The sequence below is a fragment of the Dasypus novemcinctus genome, chromosome 2, assembly GCF_030445035.2.
Source record: "Dasypus novemcinctus isolate mDasNov1 chromosome 2, mDasNov1.1.hap2, whole genome shotgun sequence".
NCBI lineage: Eukaryota > Metazoa > Chordata > Mammalia > Cingulata > Dasypodidae > Dasypus > Dasypus novemcinctus.
The window spans coordinates 19,597,022-19,618,448 of NC_080674.1; the positions used below are offsets into that span (position 1 = coordinate 19,597,022).

Here is a 21,427-nt window from a genome sequence, read left to right on the forward strand (position 1 = left end):
TGAAAAATCTACAGCAAAGCTTTTAAATAAATGAGTTCAGTAAAGTAGCAGGATATAAGATCAACATGTAAAAATCAGTAGCACTTCTGTTCACCAATAAGTAATCTGAGGAGGAAATCAAGAAAAAAATTCCATCTACAATAAAAAATAAAGTAGCAAATACCTAGAAATAAATTTAATTGAAGATGTAAAGGATTTGTTCACAAAAAAATAATTAACATTGTTAAAGGAAATCAAAGAAGACCTAAACAAATGGAAGAATATTCCATATTCATGGACTGAAAGACTAAATATCATTAAGATGCCTGTATGATACAAATTGATTTACAGATTTAATGCAATCCCAATAAAATTACAACATTTTTTACTGAATTGGAAAAACCAATTATGAAATTTATTTGGAAGGTAAAAGGGCCCTGAAGAGCCAAAAACAAATAGAAAAATAAAAGAAATTGGAAGAATCATACTACATGACTTTAAATCATACAACAAAGTTGTATGTTTTGAGCTTCAAAGAAGTTTGTTAAGAAAGTGAAAAGGCAGCCTCCCAAAGTGTTTGAAACTGAATGGCATTGGTGCAAGTACAAATACTGACCCACGGAAATGAATACAGAATTCTGACATAGATCCTCACATATATGTTCAATTGATATTTGACAAGTACAGCAAACCCACTCAATTGGGACAGATGTACACTTCAACAAAATGTGCTTGGATAACTGGTATCCATATTCAAAAGAAAAAGAATCACCATTTCACGCCTTATACAAAAATTAACTCAGATGGAACAAAGACAAAAATATAAAAGTCAAGGCCATAAAGGTCCTAGCAAATAATATAGGGAAGACTCTCCGAGACCTTGTAGAAGGAAATAGTTTAAAAACCTTTAAACCCAAAGCACATGCAATGAAAGATAAAATAGATAAATGGGACCTTCCCAAAATTAAAAACTTTTGAGCATCAAAGAAGTTTGTTAAGAAAGTGAAAAGGCAGCCTCCCAAATGGGAGAAAATATTTTGCATTCATTTATCTGAAAAGGGCTTAATATCCAGCAATTATGAAGAAATCCTACTCTCAAAAATAAAAGGATAAAAAAACCCATTTAAAAACTGGGCAGGAGATTTGAATAGAATCTTCTCCAAAGAAGAAGTACAAGTGGCTAAAAAGCACAGCATCACTAGTTAGGGAATTGTAAATCAAAACTGTAATGAGATATCATCTTATACCTATTAGGTTGGAAGCTATCAAAAACAAAAACAAAAACAGAGAACTTCAAGTTTTGGAAAGGATATGGAGAAAAGGGAATACTCATCCACTGATGGTTACCGTAGGTTCTGAGGGGGAGAGAGAGGGAAGAATAGAATAATAGATGGATTATAGGACACTGGAATTTTTCTGCATGATCTTGCAAGGATGGATACGGTATATTTCAAATTTTGTCAAAACTTATAAAAGTGTATGGTGCAAAATGTAAACCATAATGTTAACCATTGACTATGGTTAGTAGCAATGCTTCAATATTTGTCCATCAATTGTAACAAATGAACTACATACATATAAAATGTTATTAATAGAAGAGAGGAGAGAGAGGGGTATGCGGTTCAGGGTATGGGAATCCCCTGTATCTTCAGAGTGACTTTTCTGAAACCTAGAGAGAAATCCCAAGATAAAGTTGAAACAAAATAAGACAATGGGGGCCATATGGAAGAAATTGACACTGTACATAAAAGATACCAGATCTTAGGATGGTGAAAGAAACATCAAAATTTTTTATTTCACTTTATATTTTAATTTTTACTTATATTTCTTATATTTTATTTTATAATTTAATTGTTATTATTATTTTATTTCCTTATTATTTTTTCCTCTACCTTTGGGGAGGTTTTGGATCACAGAAGGGTCATAACTGTGGCAGGGGAGGATCACTGTTGTGGGGTGTCTGTGACAGGGAAGATGTGTGGGGACAGTTGACATGAGGCATCCCTCTAAGACATATGAAATTGTTCTAGTGGTCATGAGCACTGTCCCGGTGGGTGGTGGTCTACACAATAACCAAAGAATATTGAATTCCAATCCTGGTAATTCCTGCTACATACTCTAACAGAGCGGCAAGAATCCCCTAGTAAATGGGCAAGGGCTCAGCAAAGGAGGACAGACCATTATGCTGGTCCTTGATACTTTTTCTTTTTTATTTGTTTCTCTCCCCTCCTCCCCACCCAGCCCGCCCCCCCACCCCCACCCCAGGCGTTGTCTGCTCTGTGTCCATTCACTATGTTTTCTTCTGTGACTGCTTCTATCCTTATCAGTGGCACCAGGAATCTGTGTTTCTTTTTGTTGCGTCATCTTGTTGTGTCAGCTCGCCAAGTGTGTGGTGCCATTCTTGGGCAGGCTGCACTTTCTTTCACGCTGGGCGGCTCTCCGGACAGGGCGCACTCCTTGCGCGTGGGGCTCCCCTACGTGGGGACACCCCTTGTGGCACGGCACTTCTTGCACGCATCAGCTCTGCTCATGGGCCAGCTCCACACTGGTCAAGGAGGCCCGGGGTGTGAACCACGGACCTCCCATGTGGTAAGTGGACGCCCTATCCATTAGGCCAAGTCCACTTCCCATGGCCCTTGATATTGATAGTTGTACTTATGAACCTTCACTAGAGAAATTGAAACTTAGCCTTATATTATATATTGCCTAAGAATTACCTCCTGAAATCCTCCTTGTTGCTCAAATGTGGACTCTAGCTAACTCAGCATATAAATGCACTACTTCCCCATGGCATGGCACATGACTCAATGGGATGTGCCTCCTTGGCACTGAGGAATTACAACCAAGCAGCAACTAGTGATGCATTTGGAAAAGAACCTTGAACAAAGAGGGGAAATATTAGATACAAATGTGTTTTTATGAATTTGAGATTTCAAAGTGACCTGGGGGGGTAATTCCAGAGCATACACTTATGCACGTCACAGCAGGATCTCATTGACTTCCACAGTAAAGAGTGCCTCAAAAAGCAGAGCTCCTGAGGGTCCTCAAGACATGTAGATACTATAGGCAGGGCAGAAAATCTCAGGAATTTGACACCTTGTCAGAGGCCATACTTTGGAATACATGCTCCACAAAACAACAGTTAATTCATTTATAATTTCCCTACACATGACTCCTCTGCTCCTTTAATTGAACCTATAATTAGTCCATAATCATTAAATGTATGTCCTAGAGCCTTAAATCTTTGGTCTGTTCACACATCAGTTGAGCCCTGAATCTTGGCAAGACGTGCAACTCCTACTTTCCTGTTTATTGGACTCACCCAGGACAACTAACAAAAGGATGATGATGGGCAATGCAAGCAAGAAACTGATAGTATCTACAACTGCAAGCAAGAAAATTCCATCCATTTGTCCCATGGGATCTAAGGCCCCTCTCAATCAGAAACAGAGTGGGCATCACATCCCCAAATCCTCAAGATTGAGGAATAAACAAACATAAGGGGGGAATGCACCTACAAACTTAAATACACTTATGATTATTCCAGCAATGGAAGAAATTGTATCTTTGATAGGAAGACAGTGGCCACCAGAGGTTGTGAGGGAAGGGAAAGGGAAGCATAGGTGAATAGGAGAATTTTGGGGACATTGGAATTGTCCTGTGTGACAATGCAATGATGGATACAGGCCATTATGAATTTTGTCAAAACCTACAAAATTGTGAGGTGCAAATAGTAAGCTATAATGTAATCTATAGTCCATGGTTAGTAGCAATGCTTCAGTGTTCATCAATTATAACAAATGTACCACACTAGTGAAAAATGTAGTTATTTGGGGAAAGGGATACAGTTGGTGTATATGGGAATCTCCTATATTTTGACATAACATTTGTATAATCTAAAGCTTCTTTAAAAATAAAAAGATTAACTCAAAAAAATATATATTTACCTCACCAAAAAAATAAATAAATAAATAAATAAAAGTACCACTGGTCATTTCTCTTTCCAAGGCAAAATGAACAAGCAGGGTCACTTAAAATTTCTGCCCACTGGGAGGATTCCTCTTCATTACTAACCTTTGTGGATGTACCAGAATGGGGCTATAATACTGCAGCAGTCCATTTTCAGTGTGGTCTTGTGTATTACGCAGAACCATCTGTAAACCAGGCCACAGTTTTCCCTTCCTCAGTAAACAATTTTAGGGAACTCCACCAAAAGCCCTGGAATGAGAGAAGGTAATGTGGCAGAAATGGGGACTGTGGTATTTGGGCCAATTCTTCATGTAGCTTATTTGTGCCTTCAGAGTCTACTCAATCCCTATCTCATATACATTACTTCCATTTGATGATGGAGTGCTGCTGTACATACTGAACATAATGGCTTGAAGGGCCAGACAAAACCTATTTTATGAAGGGCGACTCACATGTCATGGTAATTTAGTGGCCAATTGTTAAGGGTATGGTCTGTACTGAGACCCAGTAGTAGGCCAAAGCTTTTTCTTAAAAGAATAGTTATCTACGGAAGATTGCAGGGTTTTGTTACAAATTCGTAAGGTTCTGGGCTGTGATTCTCCTATAGAGGCCCACCAAGTGCTCTAAACAGCCTCTCTATTTTCCACTGCAACTTAAAGGACAACTGGATCTGCAGAATCATATGGCTGAAATAGTAGAGCAGTTGCACAGCAGTCTGGTTCTGTTGAAGAGCCTCCTTTTATTCCTCTCCCTACACATAACTTGCAGCATTTTGAGTAATTTGTTAAATGGGCTACAGTAAGATATAGCTTATTTTGCAGGATACCAGAAATAGGTTAGATTTTAAAATGGAATTTGTTTTTTTAAAAACTTACAGTTCTGAGGCAATGGAAATGTCCGAATCACCACATCATCAGAGGGAAATATGGCATCAGATTAATCAGCCAGGCAGGGCTCAGGTCTCTCACAAAAACAATGGTAAAAGAGTCAAACGCAGTCTGATGAAGTGGCTGTGGAGGTCAGTGGATCAGGTCAGAGCTTCCCAACTCCCAGGAGGGTGAGGGACAGAGAGGTAAAGAACCTGAAACAAACAAACAAAAAAAAAAAATGTGAGTTACCAAGCACCTGCAGCAGCCAGGAAGGGCTCCCCTCACACACCCCCAGGGAGTAAGCTGGGGTAAAAGCCCTGGCTCACTGGACATGACTGAGCGTGAAATGGTCTTCTTCCTCCCTGTCAGGGAAAAGGGAGCAGGATTCGGGGGCTTTCAGCCAGGAGACTCCACTTTGAACCTCAGTTTGGCTAGACCAAAACACAGGAAAACAGGGACTGAATCTTCTCTGTGGAAAGATGCTATGACACACGCCATCTGCTGGCCAGTCTGGAAATTCATGGACAAAAACTGCTTTTGGTGCTCTCTACTTGAACTCCTGGGAGAAAATCTTTGCCCCTTTTGTGAATCCCTGGCACGTTTTTGATAATTTAAGCTGGAAAATTCTAAAGATGTAGAACAGGTTGAACAACATATCAAAGAAGAGCTATGAGGATAAAATGATAGACAAGAAAGAGAAATTGTCTATCAGAGTAAATTCACCAACATACTCAGATGCCAAACATCTGCAGAAAATTACAAACTAGACTAAGAAACAGGAAGCAATGTCCAAGCCAAAGGAACAAACCAAATATCCTGAAGAGATACAGAATTTAAGAGAATTGATCAATGAGAATCACACAAAGATTAAGAATCTCTTAAATCAATTAAAAAATTGAAAGAAAATATGACAAAAGAGATAAAGGATATTAAAAAGATGCTGGGTGAACATAATATTTGAAAGCCTGCAAAGGAAACTAACTGATCTTATGGAATGAAAGACAGGACAATGAGATTAAAGATATATAAGAGGCACGTAAGAGCAGATTTAGAATTGCTCAAAAATAAAACTGGTGATTTCAAAGAGAGAAGACCTGAACTGGAAAAGACAGGAGAATGGAAAGAGAAGAGAATGGAAAAAAATGGAACAAGGTCTCAGGGAATTGGAGACAATGTGAAACTCATGAACATACAAATCTTCACTTTCCCAGAAGGGGAAAAAATGGAAAGGGGGCAGAAAGAATATTTCAGGATATAATGATAAAAACTTCCAACCCTTATGAAAGACATAAATATCAATATCCAAGAAGGACAATGTACTCCAAACTGAATAAATCTGAAGAGAACTACCCTGACACCTACTATTCAGAATGGCAAATATCAGAGATAGAGGATGTTGAAAGCAACCAAAGAAAGGTAAAGTACCACACAGAAGGGAAACTTGATGATATGGAGTGCCAAACTTTCATCAGAAACCATGAAGTAGAGAAGAAAGTGGTATTATGTATTTAAGGTATTGAAAGAGAAAAACTGCCAACCAAGAATTCTATATACAGCAAAATTGTCCTTCAAAAATGAGTGTGAGTTCAAAGTCTACACAGACAAAACAAAAACTGATAGAACATATTATCAAATACCAGAATTACAAGAGGTAATAAAAAGAGTGCTGCAGTAAGAAAATATAGTCTGAAAGGGAAAAAAAAAAAGGGTGAGAGACTTGGAGAAAAATATAGAACTACGATTATTAGAAATGGAAAACTGAGAGGTGAAAAGACATGCAATAGTATATCATGACAACAGAAAGTCAAAGAACAAAATGGATGAATAAATAATGCATTTACAGTAATGAGATTGAATGCTAATGGCTTGAACTCCCCAAATCAAAAGATATAACTATAAAAGGATAAAATTATATAAGCCATCTATATGTTGTCCACAAGAGACTTCCCTTGAACATAAGTACACAACAAGGTTAAAACTGAAAGTTTGGAAAAAGGTATTCCATGCAAATAGAAACTAAGAAAGAGCTGGAGTTGAAATACTAATATTGGACAAAATAGATTTTAAATATAAAACTATTATAAGGGATGAAGGTGGTCATTATATACTAACAAAATATGTAATTCCCCAATTAAAAAATAACTATTCTAAATATTTATGCACTTAACCTGAGTGCCCCAAGATATATAAGGCACACACTGACAAATCTGGAAGTGAGAAAGAGATGCCTCTACAATAATAGCTGGAGATTTCTATACACCACTCTCAGCATTGGAAAGAATCTGGAGAGATTATAAGCAAAGAAATAGAGACTGTGGGGAGATTATAAGCAAAGAAATAGAGAGTCTGAAAAATATGACAAATGAACTAGACCTAACATATATCTACAGAGCATTACACCACAAAAAAGCAGGATATACATTCTTTTCGAGTGCTTATGAATACATGTCAAAGATAGGCCATTTGGGTTACAAGAGTAATCTCAATAAACATACAAAGATTGAAATTTTATAAAAACACACTCTCTAATTACAGAGGACTGAAGCAGAAATTAATAATGGATGGAAAAAGGAAAATCCATAAACATATTGAGATTAAACAACACATTCTTTAAAAAAAGCAGTGGGTCAAAGAAGAAATTTCAAGAGAATATAGCAAATATCTTGAAGAGAAAGAAAATGAGAAAACAGCATATCAGACCTATGGGACACCAGAAAGGCAATGTTAAGAGGTAGAGAAATTTATAGTCCTCAGTGATTACGTTAAGAAAGAAGAAAAAGCTAAAAATTGAAGATCCACTTCACATATGGAGGAACTGGAAAAAGAGCAGCAAACTGATCCTAAAGCAATCTGAAGGAAAGAAATAGTAAAGAATGAGGCAGAAATAAATGAAATTAAGAGCATAAAATCAATCGAGAGAATCAACAAAACCAAAAGTTGTTTCTTTGAGAAGAGCAACAAAATCGACAAACCCTTAGCCAAACTGACAATGAAAAAAGTGGAGACACAAATATGTAAATTCAGAAATGAGGTGGGGGACATTACCACTGACTGCACAAATAAGAAAGACCATAAGAGGATACTGTGAACAACTGTATGCCATAAAAGTGACAATCTAGATGAGATGGAAAATTTTCTAGTAATATATGAACAACCTACACTGACCCTAGAAGAAACAGAAGGCCTCAAAAAACAAATCACAAATAAAAAGATTGAAACAATCATAAAAAATTTCCCAAAATGAAAAGCCCAAGACCAGATGCTTCACAGGTGAGTTCTACCAAGCATTCAAAGAAGATTTAATACCAATCCAAATATTGAACAAGGAATGCTACCAAACTAATTCTATGAAGCCATTATCATCCTAACACCAAAGCCAAGCAAACATATTAACAAAAGAAGAGAGAAAATTACAGTCCCATAAATCCAAAAATCTTCAACAAAATACTTGCTAATCAAAGCCAACATCATTAAAAGAATTATTCATCCAGTCTCTAGCTCTCTGAGACAGCTTGGTTTATTTATTTTATATCAGAGAGGTCATGTAGTATTTGTCCTTCAATGCCTGGGTTGCTTCACTCAACCTAATGTCCTCAAGATAAATCCATGTTATCATATGTGTTTGGACTAGATTCATTATTATAGCTGAGTAGTATTCCATTGTATGTATTTATCCACATTTTATTTATCCATTCATCTGTTGATGGGCATTTGGGTTGATTCTAACTTTTGGCAATAGTGAATAGTGCTGCTATGCACATTGGTGTGCATATATCGGTTTTTGTCCTTGTTTTCAGTTCTACTGGGTATATACCCAGCAGTGGAATTACTGGGTCATATAGCAAATCTATAGCAGTTTTTTTGAGAAACTGCCAAACTGTCCTCCAGAATGGCTTGACACTTCTGCATTCCCACTAGCAGTGGATGAGGGTTCCCATGTCTCCACATCCTCTCTAGCACATGTAGTCTTCTGTGTTTTTGATAGCTGCTAGTCTCATGGGATTAAGACGGAATCTCATTGTAGTTTTGATTCACATTTCCCTAACAGCTAGTGATTTTGAGCATTTTTTCATGTGCTTTTTAGCTATGTGTATTTCTTCTGGTTTAAATCTCTAGCCCATTTTTAAAATGGGTTTTCTTTTTCTTTTTTAAGATATAGGAGTTCTTTATATATGCAGGATATAAGTCTTCTATCAGATATATGGTTGTCAAATATTTTCTCCCATTGGATAGGTTGTTTTTTCACTTTCTTGACAAACTCCTTTGGGGTGCAAAAGGCTTTAATTTTGAGGAAGTCCCATTTATCTATTTGTTCTTTTGCTGCTTGTGCTTTTGGTGTGAAGTTCATGAAACCATTTTCTATTACAAGATCCTGTAGATATTTCCCTATATTGTTTTCCAAGGTCTTTATGGTCTTGGCTCTCATACTTAGGTCTTTTGTCCATCTTGAGTTGATTTTTGTATAAGGTGTGAGTTGGTAGTCCTCTTTCATTCTTTTACATATGGATATCCAGTTCTCCAGGCACCATTTATTGAAGAGGCCATTCTCTACCAGTTGAGTGGGTTTGGTGGCCTTATCGAATATCATATGACTGTATATATGAGGATCTATATCAGAACTCTCAATTCAGTTCCATTAGTCAGTGCGTCTAGCCTTGTGCCAATACCATGCTGTTTTCACTATTGTAGCTTTGTAGTATGTTTTGAAGTCAGGTAGTGTGATTCCTACAATTTCATTTTTCTTTTTCAATATGTCTTTGACTATTCAGGGCCTCTTTCCTTTCCAAATAAATTTCTTAATTAGTTTTTCTAGTTCATTAAAGAATGCTATGTTGATTTTTATTGGGATTGCATTGAATCTGTACATCAGTTTTGGTAGGATAGACATCTTAATAATATTTAGTCTTCCTATCCATGAACAGGGAATATTCTTCCTTTTATTTAGGTCTTATTTGATTTCCTTGAACAGTGTTGTGCAGTTTTCTGTACATAAGTCTTTTATATCTTATTTAAATTTATTCCCAGGTATTTGATTTTTTATTTACTATTGTAAATGGTTTTTGTTTCTTGATTTCTGCCTGAGATTGCTCAGTATTGGTGTACAGAAATGTTACTGATTTTTGCACATTGATCTTATAACCTGCAACTTTACTGAACTCATTTATAAGTTTTAGAAGCTTTGTTGTAGACTTCTCAGGGTTTTCTATGTATAGTATCATGTCATCTGCAAATAGTGAAATTTTTACTTCTTCCTTTCCAATTTGGATGCCTTTTATGTCTGGTTCTTGCCTCAGTGCTCAAGGAAGTACTTCTAACACAATGTTAAATAGAAGGGGTGATAGTGGGTATCCTTGTCTTGTTCCTGATCTTAGAGGGAAAGATTTTAGAATTTCACCACTGTAAAAGATATTAGCTGTGGGTTTTTCATATATATCCTTTTTATCATGTTCAGAAAGTTTCCTTCTATTCTGATCTTTTGCAGTGTTTTTATCAAGAAAGTGTACTGTATTTTGTCAAATGCATTTTCTTCATCTATAGATATGATCATGTGATTTTTTTCCTTCAATCTGTTTCTATGGTATATTACATTAATTGATTTTCTTATTTTGAACCATCCTTGCATACCAGGAATGAATCCCACTTGATCATGGTGTATAATTTGTTTAATGTGTTGTTGAATACGATTAGCAAATATTTTGTTGAGGATTTTCACACCTAGGTTCATTAGAGAGATTGGTCTTTTATTATCCTTTCTTGTGGTGTTTTTGTTTGGCTTTGGTATTAGGATAATTTTGGCATCATAGAATGAGTTAGGCAATGTTCCTTGTGTTTCAATTTTTTGGAAGAGCTAATCAAGATTTGTGTTAGTTCTTTCAGGAAAGTTTGGTAGCATTCACCTGTGAAGCCATCTGGCCCAGGGCTCTTCTTAGTTGAGAGGTTTTTAATGACTGAGTCTATCTCTTTACTTGTGATTGGTTTGTTGAGATCATCAATTTCTTCTTTTTTCAATGTAGGCTGCTTATGTGTTTCTACGAATTTGTCCATTTCCTCTAAATTGTCTTTCTTGTCAGAATAAAGTTTTTCAAAGTATCCTCTTATAACAGTCTTTATTTCTGTGGGGTCAGTGGTGATATCTCCTCTCTCATTTCTTATTTTGTATATTTGCATCTTCCCTCTTTTTTTCTCTGTTAGTCTAGCTAAGAGTTTGTCAATTTTATTGATCTTCTCAAAGTACTAGCTCTTGGTTTTATTTTTTCAGGTGCTTTCTTATTTTCTATTTCATTTAATTCTGCTCTGATCTTTGTTCTTTCTTTCTCTTCTTTTGGGTTTAGTTTATTGATCTTTTAATGATTCCTCCAAGTGTGCAGTTAATTCTTCAATTTTAGCCTTTTCTTCTTTTTTGATGTATGAATTTATGGCTATAAATTTCCCTCTCAGTACTGCTTTTGCTGCATCCCATAACTTTTCATATGCTGTGTTATCATTTTCATTAGTTTCAAAGTAGTTATTGATTTCTTTTGAGAATTCCTCCTGACCGACTATTTTTCTAAGAGTGTGTTGTTTAACTTCTATATCTTGTTGCCAAATCTGGGTCTGTGGCCCTTGTAGATTTCCAGCTCATTACACTGTTTTCAGATAAATTATTTTGTATGATTTTGATCTCTATGAATTAAATGAGACTTTCTCTGTGGCCTAGCATGTGGTCTATCTTGGAGAATAACCCATGTGCACTTGAGAAGAATGTATATCCTGTTGTATTTGGGTGTAATGTTCTGTATATGTCTATTAGGTCCAGCTCCTCTAATATACTGTTCAAAGTCATTGTTTCTTTACTGATCTTCTTTTGAGATGTTCTGTCCGAAGTTGATAGTGGTGTATTAAAGTCCTCCACTATAATACAGAACCATCTTTGTGGGGGCATTTTCAGGACCTAAGAGTTATCTTGGGTGGTACTGCAGCAACAGATGTTGGACATTGTCTGTTCTGCCATGGCCCACTGGGTGGACTGGGGGAGAGTGTAAACTACAATGTAAACCATTATCCATGTGGTGCAGCAGTCCTCCAAAATGTATTCACCAAATGCAATGAATGAAAGAGGTTGTTGTGGAAGGAGTGTGATGAGGGGTTGGAGAGTATATGGGGACCTCTTATATTTTTTTAATGTAACATTTTTTAAAAACAGAGAAAAAAAGGAAGAAAAAAATGTAAAAGAATTATTCATCATGATCAAGTGGGTCTATACCAGGCAAGCAAGGATGATTCAACACAAGGAAATCATTCAGTAATACACCACATTAATAAATCAAAATAGAAAAATCATGATTTTATCAGTTGATGCAGAAAAGGCATTTAACAAAACAGAACATCCTTTCTTCATAAAAATACTACAAAAGATAATAATTGAAGGAAATTTTCTCAACATGATAAAGGCCATATTTGAAAAACCTACAGCAAACTATGTACTCAATGGTAGAAGACTGAAAGCTTTCCTGTTGAGATCAGTAAAAAACAAGGATGCCTACTGTTGCCATCGTTATTCAACATAGTGCTAGAGGCCCTAGCTAGAACAATCAGGCAAGAAAAAGAAGTAAAAGGCATCCAAATTGGAAAGGAAAAAATAAAAGCTTTTCACACACAATATGATCCTATGCCTAGAAAGTTCTGAAAAAATAACAACAAAGTTGCTAGAGGTAATAAACGATTTCAGTAGAGTGTCCAGATATAAGATCAATAGTTGAAAATCAGTGGTGTTTATATACACTTGTAATGTGCAATCTGAGGAGGAATTCAGGAAAAAATTACTTTTACAACAGCAACTAAAAGAATACAATATTTAGGAATAAACTTAGTCAAGGATGTAAAAGTCTCGTACTCAGAAAAGTACAATGTACTGTTAAAAACTTTTTTAAAACACCTAATCTAAAGCTTCATTAAAAATTTAAAAAAATAATTTAAAAAGAGACCTAAATAATAGAAGAATATTTCATTCTCATGGATTGGAAGACTAAATATCATTAATATGTCAGTTCTATCCAAACTGATATACAGATTCAATGCAATCCAATAAAAATACCCCAGCATTTTTCAAACAAATGGAAAACACAATTATCAAATTTATTTGGAAGGGTTAGTGCCCTGATATCCAGAAATATCTTAAAAAGGAAATGCAAAGTTGGAGGACTCTTACTTCTGGAGTTTAAACCATACTACCTAGCTACATAGTAAAACCAGCATGGTACTGGCATAAAGATAGATGGTAGAATAGTCTATTTAACAAATGGTGCTGGGTGAACTGGATATCCACAGCCAAAAGAAAAAAAAGAAGATCCTCATCTCACACCTTATTTGGAAATTAACTCAAAATGGATCAAAGACCTAAATTTAAAAGCTAGAACCAGAAAGCCCCTACAAGAAAATGCAGGAAAACATCTTCAAGACCTAGTGGTAGGTGGTACAATCTAAAACCTTACACAGAAAGCATAAGCAATGAAAGAATACATGGACAAATATGACCTCCTCAAACTTGAACACTTTTTTGATTCTAAGGACTTTGCCAAGAAAGTGTAAATTCAACCCACTCAATGGGAGAAAATATTTGGAAACCACATATTTGATAAGAGTTTTATTTTGATTCTATATAAAGAGATCATATAACTCAACAATAAAAGAGCAAGCAATCCAATTAAAAATGGGCCAAAGACTTGAATAGATATTTCCCCAAAGATGAAATACAAATAGCCAAAAAGCACATGCAAAAGTGTTCAACATTACTACCTATTAGGGAAATGTAAATCAAAATGTCAATGAGATATCATCATACATGGCATAGAATGGTCATAATTTTTTAAAAAATACAGAAAAAAAGTAATTGCTAGAGAGAATGTGGAAAAATAGGAACTCTACTTCATCATTGGTGGGTTTGTAAAATGTGCAGCCTCTGTGGAAGAGTTTGGTGGCTCCTCAGTAAGTTAAATATAGAACTTCCATATGATTTAGCAATTCCTCGACTAGGAATATATCCAGAAAAACTGAAAAATGTGATATGAACAGATATCTGCACACCAATGTTCATAGCAGCTTTGTTCACAATTGCCAAAATATGGAAATAACCCAAGTGTCCATCAACCAATGAATGGATAAACAAAATGTTATATATATATGATGAATATTGTGCTGTCATAAGAAAAAATGAAATTGGGACACATATGATAACATGGATGAATCCTGAAGACATTACACTAAGTGAAGTACACCAGACACAAAAGGAAAATATTGTATGGTCTCACTAATATGAACTATATAAAGAATAAATGCATGGAGTTAAAACCTAGAATATAGGTTACTCGGAGATAAGAGGAGTGCTGTGAAGGAGTACTGATACTGAATGTAGGTAGGAGTATTAATTCCCTTGAGTAAAAGTGTGGAAATGGATAGAGTTGAGAGGTAACATTATACTGAGTAGCAGCTGGTATATAAAAGGAATTGTGGTTAAAAATAGTCTAGGGATGTAAATGTGGGTAGAAATAGTCTAGGGAATAATCTAGGGACTGAACAACACAGCGAACCCAGAGGTGAATAAGAATAGTTGTTGATCACACAAATGCAAGAATGTCCTTCTGTGAACTACTATGGATGCATGTCACTATTGCAGGGCTGTGGGAATGTGGAGAAGTATGGGAAAAATAAAATTGATGTAATTTATGGACTATAACAACAGCAATATCCTTGCATCAATGCCAAAGATGTACAGTGTTAATAATAGGGGGGGTATGGAAAAAATATCAAACATACGATATGGGCCACAGTTAGTGGCAATAGTCTGATGATATTATTTCATAATCTCTAACAAATGTTCCACAACAGTGTGGTGTGTTGGTGAAAGGGTGTTGTATGGAATTCTACACATATGTCTGATCATTTTGAAAGTCCATAACTTCTGTAATAAAATCACATTTAAAAAAATAAATAGATGAAAAGCAGAAAAAAAAAAGTATTAAGAAAAAAAGCATATGTCCGATCAAAAGCTGCACATGAAGTACCAGGGAAATTGTTAATTTTGCGCAAGCAATGAAACAACACCTGAAGTAGCAGCTGAAATTGGAGTCACCAGCTAGTTAAGTTTACTAGAAACCATTAACATCCTTCAAGATCAATCTGTTTTCTATGAAGGCCAAACAGGAATCTCACATGCAGTAGTGGAGGTAATCATCATTTCTGCATCCTTCATCCTGATGACAGGGTTAATCTCTGCAAACCTTCCAGGAATGCAGTATTGCTTTGGTTTACTCTTTTGCTAGGTACAGGCAGTTCTTATGTCTTCCACTTGGCCTTTTTATCATAATATCCTTCACTCCTCAGGTCAGGAAACCATTTTTGGGAATGGCAGTTGCTGAGTATGTTTATTTCAACTTTGCTATGTGAAAAAGGGGAAATAACCACAGAATGTGTTCAGGGACTCAGTTAATCCATTGTGAGACAGACTGGATACTATTCCATTGATCATTTGAGATCCATAAGCCCCATCCTGAATGGTAGACCACAGTGGCATGTTTGGTCTCTGCCATGTCTATGGAGTTCTCTTTCTTTTATGTGTATCTTTTTCTGTGTGTCTTTTTGAGTGAGTTTCTATTTATGTAGCCTACCAAGGGGGTAGGAACTTAAAGTGAGTAACACCCTATTGATATATTTGAATCAAAGCCCTAATCTTAATGTAATTTAATCAAAGATATCTCAGTGGAGTCTAACACAAAGTGTATCACGCCCAGAGGAACAGACCAGTTTAGAAACATAATCAATCCATTATTTCACTTCATGAATAATCTCAAACTGCCACAAGATGCCCATCCCAGAGAAGGACCCTGGAGGAATTTTGCAGAAGGAGCATAGAATGAATGGTCTGAGGAATTCCTCAGGATTCAAAGAAACTAGGATTCTTAAGCCTGGACAAGGAAAAGCCGTGGACTTTATTTATAGTTTCTACAATTTTCTTTACATCAATGCGACAATTTCTTCTATTACTAGTCATGATTGTTCTATTGTAGGATATCAGTAAGTCCACTCTAATCCATATTTTATTCCTCCATCCTGGACACTGGAATGCTGATGTCCACTCCACCTCTATCTCGAGAGAAAGCTTAGATCCCACATGGTTGATGGATGCGATTCTCCTACTTGCAGTTGTAGGCATTCTCAGTTCCCTGGTGTGGTGGTTGACTGTTCTCACCTCCGTTAGCTGACCTGGGTAAGTCCAACAAACGAGAGAGTAGGAGTTGAAATTCTGCTGAAGCTCAAGGCCCAGCTGGCACATGGACAGTCCAGAGATTCAAGTCTCCTGAGTACACACCAATTCTAGTACCAACCACAGGTTCAGTAAAAGCTACAAAAGAAGCATGTGTAGAAAGGTGGTCATGGTAGTTGCTGAGGGCAGGGAGAGGGAAGAAGAGATGAGATGTGTGGGCATTTTCAGGTTTTGGAGCTGTCCTAAGTGATACTGCAGGGACAGATGCTGGATATTATATATCTTGCCATAACCCACTGAAAGTACTGGGGAAGAATGTAAAGTGCAATGTAAAGTATTATCCATGTGATGCAGCAGTGCTCCAAAATGTATTCACCAAAAGCACTGAATGTGCCACAATGATGAAAGCAGTTTTCATCTGGGAGGAGTGGGGTGGGGGAGATGGGGTATATGGGAACCTCTTATATTTTTTAATGTAACATTATTTGTGATCTATGTATCTTCAAAAAAATACAATTAAAAAATAATGGGGTTAGGGGGTGGGGCATTGGGTATATGGGAACCTCGTGTTTTTTAATGTAACGTTTTGTGTGATCTATTAAGTTTTTTAAAAAGATAATTAAAAATAAAATTAAAAAATAGTTTCTGCAATTTTAATTGAATTTATACATCACCTCCACTCAACATTTAGAGGCATTTTTCCTCCTCTAATTCAGTACCAACAAAGATTTTTTTTCTCTCTCTCTGAGTCTATTTTTCATTTAATTGGGTAATTTTTGTGCCCTGAGTTTTCCCTTTTGACCTTTCTGACAGGAACCTCAGAGTTACATTTTCTCCTTTCTTGCTGCAAAGCTTCTTTCTACATTTATAGGTATAACTATTTTTTATCTTTTAAGAAATCCCAACAATTTTTAAAAATTTAATTGACTATTAGTTTATGGAGATCTTTAATGTGTTTACAAGCTTAAGCTCTTTTGATAGGGATCAAAAGCCCTAGAGAGTCTTTAAGCAAAGAATGTCTTGCCATATTCTGTTCATCCACACAACATGAGGACTGTAAGATAGACTGAAGAACTTTCCAGTAGGATAGACTAGAGTATGTAGAAATATCTGCAAGGAAATGTGGGGCAGGTAATCAAGAAAGGGTTTTATAAATGACCTTAAGACTGGAGTTTAGGAGAAGACACTCATTTCTCAGTTTTCAACATGTCTGGTCAAATGGAATAAGGCAGGAGTACGTGGAGACCTAAGCAAGGCTTCCACAAGAGTTTCAGATTAATGTGAGCTGGCCACCAGCAAGGCAGCATGACATAATGGCAAATAGTCCTGGATGGGTTTACCCATGGATCCAGCATAACATGACGGCAAATAGTCCTAGGTGGGAATACCCATTGAACCAATCCACACCCAAGTCCACCCTTAATGTTGACCCTGTGCCTAGTGCACAGTGGGTGGTCATTTAGGAAAGAGGTCTCCTTGGTATGTTGGAAGAAAAGCAGCTAGAATCTGTGGTAGAGACTGATGCACTGCTCCCAACAGCAGGGTCAGCTCCAAATGCCCAAGGCAATCATGGGGATGAGAAGAAACCTCCACAACTTCCAGTAAAAATAATTTTATAACAAAGTCCTCCCTTAGCCAGGCATTAAATGTTCATTCCTGGAACAGGATGGAGGATGGAGGGGGGGTAGTGTGTCCCACAGAGCTGATCATTTGCATCTTTGGGAACAGTGAGAAGGATGGTCCAGATTGGGGTGAGGAGCCACAGACTGACACATAGTTGGTGGGTGGGTTTCTGAACATAATGCAGAGGACAAGATATAGGTGAAGAGAGATACCATGGAGGTGTAACTAGGCAAGAGGGATTGTTGAGAGAGTTTCTGGTGAGCAACAGGGAACAGCAAATAAACTGAGCTCATCAAAGTGGGCATCAGGACCATTAACTGCAATGTGCACTCGGGACTCAGGTTAATAGGGAATAGAGGGCTAGCTGCAGCAACAAGGGAAAGGACCAGGTCAAGGACAAGGAACTTGGCCTGGGAGTGTCCCATGGCCACATCAAGTGGGAGCTAGGCCTCCTCAGCACCCAAGTAGAAGGGCTCCCAGGACAAGGGTTGGGGAGAGCGGGCAGGAAAGGTGGTGGCTGGGGGATCCATAGGGGTGCCAGAGAGGTCTTAGGGTATTTATTCACTGCTGTCTGAACTAGAGGTAGGTTCAAACATGAAAATGTTTTTGCTAACTGATGGAAGACCCAAGATAGGATGGCCTGCTACACATTTCTCAACATGGTTCTCTCATTAGAAAGGGTTAAGAGCTGAGGAGCAAAGGTTAAGGGATAGTGGTCTCTATGGAATATATAATCATAGATATTATAATCCAGTCATGCCATTTTGTGGGACTTTATAGATCAGTGGGGCGAGGGCCAGCAGGGCTCATACATAGATGGTGCTTGGTTCCCAGAGTGAACAAAGGAAAGAGCAAATTGGATGTGGACAAGAAGCAGAAATATCTGCATTTGCTTCCTCAGCAATGGCTTTGACTAGGGAGGACTTCAATTGAGCAGAGCTTGAAATAAATTTGTAACTAACAATAGTAACAATTCTGAGAAGTGTTCTTTCTCAAAATTTTCAAAACAATGTGTTACAAATTGACTTCTACCTGTTCAGGTAGCATTTGATCATCTCTTACTGACTTTCTATTATCTCTCATTCATCTGTCAAATGGACAGGAATTTAATGGTCTTAAACTCATGTATGACCAATGGTCACATGTGGCTTTGCTCCCCAGGGCTAGAGCCTCTATCTGGGATGAGCTCTGAACATCATGCCAGATGTGACCCAAGGGCCTCCTGGGAAGCTTCGACACAGTTGGCAAGACTAGCCCTCTCCAGTGCAAGAGCATTCAGGCTTGGTCACCTCTCCACAGGCAGGGAATCCCTGATGAATCCTGACAGTATCCCTGAGTTCATGAGATCGAACTGGGAGCACAAGAAGGATAATGTGAGTTTATAGGACAGAGTGCTCATGGGAGGGAGCTGGAAACAGTGCAGAGAGCTATCTAGGGAGAGAAAAGGAAAGGAGAGAATGTGTACAACAGAGCTGGGTACAGGTCTCCCAGTGGGCTTCAGCTGAGCACAGTGCCTGTACATACAGCTATGCATGGCCTCCCCAGACAAGGCCACAACCACCAAAGAACAGGCAGAACAATCCTCACAGTTCACAAAGACTTGAAATAGTCATGTTCTCATAATTTAGGGTGGAAAATCTCAAAACTCAGGTGTTGTCAGGTAGACCACTCAGAGTCATGCCTCTGTTAAGGAATAATTGGTATGAAGTAAATACTGTAAAGCATATCAATAATTGTACATCACTTCAAAACAAATAGAAATAAAAAATTCAACAAATTGGCAGGTTACAGGATTAACATGCAAAAACCAATTGTCTTTCTAAGAACCAAATAGGAGCTACCTGAAATTAGCATCTGAAAGAATAAAATATCTAGGAATAAATTTAAACAAGAAACTGAAGGTGATGCACACTAATAAATACAAAACACTGATAAAAGAAATTTAAAAGACTTAAATAAATGGAAATGAAACCCTGTGTTCATTGACAGGAAGACCTAATATTGTTAAGATGTCAGTGATACCCCAAAAGAGCTGTAGATTTAATGTAAAACCTATCAAAATTCAGCAGCATTTTTCAGTAATGGGAAAACCTATTCTCAAATCATATGGAAATGCAAATAACCCTGAACAGTCAAAACAATTTTGAAATAGAAAAATGAAATGGAGCTTGATGCATCTTAATTTCCATTTTATTACAAGTCACAGTAATCAGAAGAGTGTGGTTATGGAATAGAGATAGAAATAAAGGCCAATGATATAGAATCGAGCATCCAGAAACTAACTTACACATCAAATGTTGACTGATTTTGGACAAGGCAAATAAGTATATAAAATGGAAAGAATTGTCCCTTTAACAAATGTTAAAGGGAAAACCAAGTGTCCACATGCCCCGTCCTACAACATTAATAAAAATGAACTCAAAATGTTTCAAGGACCTAAACTTTAGAGCTAAAATCTGAACAGTCTGGAAGAAAACATAGAGAAAACACCTCATGACCTTTGATTTGGCAGTGATTTTAGAAATGACAACAAAAGCATAAATACCGAAAAGCAAAAATAGATAAAATGGACTTCATCAGAATTAAAAACATTTTTTAAGTCAAAGGACAATTATCGGGAAAGTGAAAATACATCCTATAGAATAGGAGAAATTACATCTGATGAGGGGTTAATATCCAGAATACAACAATAACACTTTCACTTATACAAGAAAAAATTGAAAAATATAATTTAAAAATGGACAAAGGGCTTAAATAGACATTTCTTCAATGAAGACTTTCAAACAAGCACATGAAGAAATGCTCAACAGAGATAGTCATTAGGGAAATGCCACTCAAAACCACTATAAGGCATGACTTCACTCACACTACTGTGGCTGTTATTTTTTAATTCATGGAAAATAACCAGTGCTAGCGGAAATATGAAGAAATTGGAACCCTTACCCTTTATTGGTAGCAATGTGCAACCCCTTGAAAATTAGTCTGGCTGCTCCTCAGAAAGTCAAGTATAGAGTTAACATATGAACCAACATTCCCATTTTTAAGCATATATCCACAAAAATTGAAAGTAAAGGCTCAGGTAAATATTTATACATCATTGTTCACAGCAGCATCATTCTCAATAGCCAGAGAAAGAAGCAACATAAGTGGCCATGAAGCAGATGCAAGGATGAACAAAATGTGGTTTATACATACAATAGGATATTATTCAACCAATAAAAGATAAAGTTGTGATACATTTTACAGCATGAAACTTGAAGATATTTTCTTGAGTGGAATAAGACAGAAATGCAAGGGTATTTGTTATTTCATTTGTTGGAAATACCCAGATTAAGCAAATTTATGAAGACAGAAAGTAGACAACAGGTTATCAGTGTCAAGAATGGGGCCAGAATATGGAGTAATTGCTTAATATATAAACCATTTCATTTTGGTATGTTGAAAGAGTTTCAATATGGATACTAGTGATGGTAGGATCGCATTGTGAATGAAATTAATACCACTGAATTATACACTTGAAAGCATTAAAATTGGGTGTTTAAATTGTATAAAACTCAGTACAATAAAAAGTTAAAACATACTTCTATTTATAATGTCTTGAAATGATATTTTTATTGTATTGGATGAAATAAAATACATTCCTATAATTAATTTTACCTGTTCCTTTTTGTTTTTTGAATACTGGCTAATAGCTAATATGAAATTACATATGAGACTTGCATATATATATATTTTTTGCAGGAATGGA

At 36.6% G+C, this 21,427-nt stretch overlaps 1 long non-coding RNA gene across 2 annotated transcripts in view; it reads right to left on the reverse strand.

The window, feature by feature from the left end:
- Positions 1-4,830: 4,830 nt before the first annotated feature.
- Positions 4,831-21,427, reverse strand: part of LOC131280048 (uncharacterized) — a 35,288-nt gene continuing 18,691 nt past the window's right edge. For both annotated transcript variants that reach the window (XR_009187612.2, XR_009187614.2), the window contains exon 3: positions 4,831-5,029. This is a non-coding gene — a long non-coding RNA (uncharacterized lncRNA). The remainder of the gene's footprint in view (positions 5,030-21,427) is intronic.